Here is a 7,317-nt window from a genome sequence, read left to right on the forward strand (position 1 = left end):
TGGATTTATGTGAATTTTAAGATATTCTCTTTATAACTGTGCTAATTTAGCTCAATCCCTAAATATGATTAGACCATTGAAAAAATGTCCAGGTACAAATAACAAAAAGTGTGTGTGTATGTGTGTGTGTGTGTGTGTGTGTGTGTGTGTGTGAGAGAGAGAGAGAGAGAGAGAGAGAGAGAGAGAGAGAGAGAGAGAGAGAAACAGTGACGCTTAGCCAGGTGGGACTTAATCAAAAGATACATGGTTATACTTGGCAGGGGAGATATACCATGATCAGGAAGGTGATTTTCCCAGGGTGAAGCGTACACATTACCCTCCAGGTATGCTGACTCCTGCAATTTCCTCAAATGTGGGAAAATCAACTGCATAATTTTGGTGGTGGTGACTGTATTCATGTTCTCCCCCAATTAAAAAAAAAAGTATGCATAATCAGAACAACACTATAGTGACCCAACCTGCTCCACCAACATAAGCCTCTGTGTCATTGGGTAGAAATATCACCAGACAAGAGGCCGGATCTATTAATTAATGCCTGACTCATGTGTACCCTCTGAATAAAATAAAACTTTTAAAGACATAAGTGAAGCAGATACTACCCCACATAAACATGTCTTTATAAAATCACACTTTGACTTGGGGGACCACCTATATATTCTTTACCCTGATCCAGACTGTCTCAGAGATTGACTTAACTTCCACAGAAGGCTTGTGCCTGCTTGGCCTCTTTCTCCATTTATTCTAGTTTTACAACATGTTGGTTTTTGATTTCTGATCTGGCAAGGATGTTCCACCCCATGCCTTCTCCCAGGAGATGTTTGCTAAGATCATACAGGCAGGAAAGGGAAAAAAAAAAAAAAGGTCCTTGTTTTAAAAATGCAGGGAAATGGTTCCCTCTTCAGGAAAAAGTGGAAACTGCAGCGCCCGTGATGTATTGGGACAGTGTCCTGTACTTTTTCTAGCACTATATTGTTTCTCTCCACAATGTGGCGCAGCTGTTCTAAGTGTCGTTTACTAGAACAGCCAGTTGAGCATGAAAAAGACAACGTGACAGCAAGGAGAGATATGCAGGGTAGGGGCACAAAAGAATTAGGAGCAAGGAGAGGTTAAAGAAGAAAGCAGGCTCTTCTGGCCAGATTGGGCTTCCTTACCAACCCAAACCAGACCCATTGCAATTAGGAACGTTACCCCACCCCAAGAGTTTCATTTGGGATCATTTAATTCAATAGTTCCCAAACCTGGTTACCTACAAAATCACCAAGGAAACTGTTTTAAAGATACAGATGTATATAGAGTCTATCCCAAGAAACTAATTCAAAAATTTGAAAGGGGCCTAGTCATTTGTCTTTTTTCAAAAGCTCTCCTGTGCCTGGCCGGTGCTCAGTGGTTGCGTGTCAACTCATAAACCAGGAGGTCACCCCTGGATTCTGGGCTGGGACACATGAGCATATGCCTGGGTTGCAGACTCAATCCCCAGTTAGGAGGAGTGCAGCGAACAGCCAATCAACGATTCTCTCTCATCATTGGTGTTTCTATCTCTGCCTTCCTCTCGCTGAAATCAATTAAAAAAAACCAAAACTCTTTTTTGTTTGTTTGTTTTTATATATTTTATTGATTTTTTACAGAAAGGAAGAGAGAGGAATAGAGAGTTAGAAACATTGACGAGAGAGAATCATCGATCAGCTGCCTCTTGCACACCCCCCACTGGGGACGTGCCTGCAACCAAGGTGCATGCCCCTGACTGGAATGGAACCTGGGACCCTTTAGCCCGCAGACTGACGCTCTATCCACTGAGCCAAACCAGTTTCGGCAAAACTCTTTTGTTTTTAAAGCTCTCCCGAAAACCACTGGTGAATCTTTTATAGATTATTGGAAGGGGAAAAATGTTTTAAAGGGACTGAGTCCCAGCAGGATTCAGCAAACTCAGCCTCCATTTCTCAATTCAACAACAACAAATGTAGTGAGAATCTATTCTTTGTCAGTGAGTTCTCTAGGAAATGAAAGCACAATTTATTGAGTAAGTTCCATCTAAGGAGCTTACTAATCACACCTATGTTCAGTGTTTTCTCCTATTCATTTGGGCAAAGAACTTATGACTCCATAAATTCATAATTCCCTAGTCCAGACCTCACTGTCTCCCTTCTATGTACTTATCAACAACCCAGTTAGGGAAAGAAAAAAAAAAAAAAATATATATATATATATATATATATATATATATAAGCCCATTTCATGAATTCATGCATGGGTGGGGTCTGGCCAGCCTGGCCAAGGGGAGGGGACATGGGTAGTTGGCTGGCCTGCCTGTTGGTCAAACTCCTAGTCGAAGGGACAATTTGCATATTAGCCTTTTATTATATAGGATATACACCAAGCGGCCAGATTATTATGCGTTCAGAGATCATAATAATCTGGCCTCTCAGTATGTGTGTGTATGTGTGTGTGTGTGTGTGTGTGTGGATATATACCTCTTTTTAAAAATATGTTTTTATAGATTTCAGAGAGAGGAAAGTACAGAGAAATAGAGATAAGAACATCAATGATTAGAGAGAATATTTATTGGCTACCTCCTTCACACTCTTTACTGGGGATTGAACCCACAATCAGAAATTGAACCATGACATCCTGGTTCATGGGTCAATGCTCAGTCACAGAGCCACACCAGCCTCTTAACAGTAAATACTGCTGAAGAATGGAACTGGGAAGAAGAAAACATTCTCATTTTATATATCTCTAAATTTTTTTGAACAATTAGAGTGGATAATTTTTGTACTTTCCTCCCAAAAAATAACATACAGATATCAGATAGCTGGCAGTGATGATAGTATAGTTATTTAACCTCTTTGAATCCCCACATAAAAACCAAGAGAGCAGCAAATAGCAAAACCAACATTTGTGGACCACATTTTGCAAAAACCAGGTGATGCGAGGTATCTCGGTGAACCCCATACACAAGGTGAGACCAAATCACCAATAGCCACATCTGTATAATGTCAGCATCTGTGTGGGAGAAAGCAGAGGAAGCTACAGGATATCAGACAGACCTCCAAACTGGAAAACCCCCAAATAGCCAATAGGAAAGTGAGGTGAGTCAATTTAAGTACAAGAGATTAAACTGGAGGAGTTTGGCTTAATCCTATTAGTGGATGAATGCACAGGCCCATGCTAAAATCTGAAGTGGCTAGGGCAAAGTAGCTCCTATAAACTTTTTTTTGTTTTGTTTTTATGGTTTTTTTTTCTTCTAAAAACTCTTGAAACTGACCAACCAGGGGTCCACCCCAGGGCATGACCACACACTGATGAGAAACTTCTGGGTGTAGAATCATAACTATGCAGGATTAGGACAACAGAGACAAGGAAAAAGAAAGTCTGGATTAAGTGGGGGGAAAAAACAATGGTAGGAAGTTGCAGAAAGCAAGCCACCATCTTTTAAAACACCACAATCATGTATCCTAAAACTTTAGGAAATTCAATAGCACATCACAATAAACAATAGGAAAGAATCCAGGTTAAGTCCAATAAATACAACTGATAACACCTTATGAGAAATAGAAGGTGGGTAAAAAAGAAAATGTAAAAACCCCAAAGAAATCAAACAGATTAAACAGAAACTGTCAAATATTGAACTTAAAAGAAGAACACCCAGATTATGGATAATGAGATGTCTATACTCTCATTGTTGGGAGAGATCCCAACTATATTGGGAACATACATTTTAAAATAGTTTTTAACTTTTTAGTTTAATTAAAATCGAAAAAGATTAAAAGGTCATTCAATTCTATTGTAGTTGTTTCACTAATCTCCCTTTCCTAGGGAAGGCATCCTGGCTCGGTACAGGAATACTCTGCTAAAAAGTCATGTGGACCAGCATATTTTGGGTCGTTGAGATCCCCATTATCTTGGTCTGATCCAGATTTTTATGGATCCTAAAGCTTACAGAATTTGGGAAGCCCTCATTTAAAAAAAAATTCATTTCTACTCATGTCTTCTAATACCAACATAGGCTAGCTTCTAGTATTTTTAATGTAGATGATTTGTTTTAAAAGACTATTGTTTTAGCCAAAACCGGTTTGGCTCAGTAAATAGAGCGTTGGCCTGCAGACTCAAGGGTCCCAAGTTTGATTCCCGTCAAGGGCATGTACCTTGGTGGCGGGCACATCCCCAGTAGGGGGTGTGCAGGAGGCAGCTGACCAATGTTTCTCTCTCATCGATGTTTCTAACTATCCCTCTCCCTTCCTGTCTGTAAAAAATCAATAAAATATATTTTAAAAAAAGACTATTGTTTTAAAGCACTTAGATTTACAACAAAATTACAAGAAAGGTACAGAGATTTCCCACACACACTATGTCTCAACACATGCCTAGCCTCTTCCATGATCAACATTCCCCACTGCAGGGGTGCATTTGTTACAACTGATGAACCTACATTGGCACATGGTAATCACCCCAAATCCATAGTTCCCATTAGGGTTCACTCTTGGGGTTGAACATTCTATGTGTTTAGACACATGTATAATGACATTATTCATCATTACAGCACCATCTAGAGTAGTGTCCCTGTCCTAAAAATCCTGTGAGTTCTACCTATTCACCCAGTCCATGGATACCACTGATCTTAGTCTCCATAGTTTTTTTGCCTTTTGAAGAGTGTCCTATAGTTTGAATCATACAGTCTGCACCATTTTCAGATCACATCCCCTTTTCAGTATGGAATATGCATTTAAGTTTCCTTCGTGTTCTTTAATGACTTGATAACTCATTTCTTTTTATAGCTGGACAATATTCCACTGTCTGCAGGCTCTGAGGTTTATCTATTCACCTCCTGAAGGACATCTTGGTCGCTTCCAAATGTTGGCAATGATGCAGAAAGCTGCTATCAACATCCAGGTGCAGGTTTTGTATGAATACAAGTTTTTAATGCCTTTGGTTAAATGTTAAGAAGCAGGATTGCTGGGCTGTGTGGTAAGGGTATGTTTAGTTTTGTGAGGAATTGCCACATTGTCATCCAAAGAGGCTGTACCATTTTGCAACTCCACCAGCACCAGCATTTGGTGTTGTCAGTGTCCCAGATAGCTGGTAGAAATGTAAAAATGCTATAACTACTTTGGAAAAGTTTGGCAGTTTCTTAAAATATTAAGAATAGCTGGGACCGGTTTGGCTCAATGGATAGAGCATCGGCTTGGGGACTGAAGGGACCAGGGTTCGATTCCGGTCAAGGGCATGTACCTTGGTTGCGGGCATATCCCCAGTAGGGGGTGTGCAGGAGGCAACTGATCGATGACTCTCTCTCATCGATGTTTCTAACTCTCTATCTCTCTCCCTTCCTCTCTGTACAAAATCAATAAAATATATTTTAAAAAAAAAAGAATACATCTTCCACATGAACTGCCATCCCATTCCTAAGTATTTACCTAAAATAAATGAAAATGCATGTCTTAGACCTAATGTTCATAGCAGCTTTCTTTGTAATAGCTAAAACCTGGGAATAATACATCTGACCATCAACAGGTGAATGTGTAAACAAAATGTGGTATATTCATACAATGGAATACTGCTCAGCAATAAAAAGAGTTGGGCTGCAGTTGGCGCGGATCAGTGGTTGAGCTTCAATCTATGAACCAGGAGGTCATGCTTCAATTCCTGTTCAGGGCACATACCCGGATTGCAGGCTCGATTCCCTGTATAGGAGGCAGCTGATCAATGATTCTCTGTCATCTCTCTCTCTCCCTCTTTCTTCCTCTCTGAAATAAATAAATATGCTTTTATTTTTTATTTTTAAAGAGTTGGGCTGTTGATAAATGAGCAACATGGAAGAATCTCAAAAACATTAACACATTAAGTGCCCAACCTGTTTTGTCTTCAGGATGGGAAATATAGTGTTAGTCACTGGTTATTACTGGGTGCTTAACGTAGTAAGCTGAGTGAAATAACCCAGACAAAAAGAGTACACACTGTACAATCCATTTACACAACATTCTAGAAAATGCAAACTGTAGTGATAGAAAGCAAATCAGTAGCTGTTTGGAAAAATAGGATGGGAAACTGAAGAGGAGCAGAAGTTGATAACACTGTGTCGTATAATTCAAATTTGCTAAGAGAGTAGAACTTAAATGTTCTCATTACCCCAAAAGGTAAATATGTGGGGTGATAGATGTGTTAATTAACTAGATGGGAGAAAGACTTTCACAAGCATACATATTATCAAATCAACAGAATTTATATGTAAAATACCTTACAATTATATCTGTCAACAGTAATTCAAATAAGGCGAGGAAGAAAAAAAAAAAAAGACTAGGGAATGAGTGATGAGGACGAGATGGCCACAATGGTGGGAAGCACACCAATAAAACACTTTCAAGGGATCCATCCAGGATGGTGCTCAGAAAACCCAGGTGACAACACAGTAAAGACAATGGTCTGACAAGTAGCCATTTTTAAATCGGGGTGAGGCATGACTTAATCATTCCTCCCCTCGCACAGTAGCGAAGGTATGAGCAGTTGGGTAGAGACACTTTGTGTAGTACTTGGTGCTCATTTTTTTTAAAAAAAAAACATAAACCATATATCTTTAAGGGTCCGGAGGAAAATGAGATTCCCGAGTTTGCTGGAGGGCCCGCCTGTGGACAGGCTCGTGTGGTTTCTAGACATCATGTTTCACTCTTGTAGGATTTGGGCTGAATGGCTGCCATTTGTCTCCCTGACTTGTCCTACAATTCACCAGACTAAGGCATTCTTCTTTCTTTCCATCCTGTCCTTTAGCAGATTGCTGTTGCTGACACAGAATACCTTGCCTTTATTACTTTCCTTTATTCTATTTCCTCTTTTTTAAAACTATGGTTAAAAAAACACACATAACATAAAATTTACCATCTCAATCATTTAAGTGTATGATTCAGATGTGTTAAATATAATTCACCTTGTTGTAAAATAAATCTATTAATCTATCCTACTTCCTCTTGCCCCAAATGATCTCATTTTCTGTACTCCACATCCCTTTTACAGCATCCTTGCTTCCAGATTCAAAATCTCAGAAATAACCTTTGACCACTTCTTCAACTCCACTGACTGACTGCAATCAGTTCCACTTGTAAGTTCTGTTAATTGAGTCTGCTCCCAAATTGTTTCTCATCTCATCAGCCCCTTCTATTCCACTTCCTTTACTCTACCCTACTCTAAATCCATATTATTTCTCGCCTGGTAATGTTGAATTTTATAAGTAGTTTTCTTATCTCCAGAATCTCTCCCCTTTGATTCATTCCTTACCAAATTAATATTTTTTGGTAAAAGTGTTTGATCATGTTATTCCTTTGTTCAAAA

At 39.3% G+C, this 7,317-nt stretch overlaps 1 non-coding gene across 1 annotated transcript; it reads left to right on the forward strand.

Moving 5' to 3' along the window:
• Nucleotides 1-249: 249 nt before the first annotated feature.
• LOC118719625 lies at nucleotides 250-409 on the forward strand. Its single transcript, XR_004988197.1, has one exon. It is a non-coding gene; the product is annotated as a U1 spliceosomal RNA (small nuclear RNA).
• Nucleotides 410-7,317: the final 6,908 nt, after the last annotated feature.

The sequence above is a fragment of the Pipistrellus kuhlii genome, unplaced genomic scaffold (genome assembly GCF_014108245.1).
Source record: "Pipistrellus kuhlii isolate mPipKuh1 unplaced genomic scaffold, mPipKuh1.p scaffold_m20_p_15, whole genome shotgun sequence".
NCBI classification, from domain to species: Eukaryota; Metazoa; Chordata; class Mammalia; order Chiroptera; family Vespertilionidae; genus Pipistrellus; species Pipistrellus kuhlii.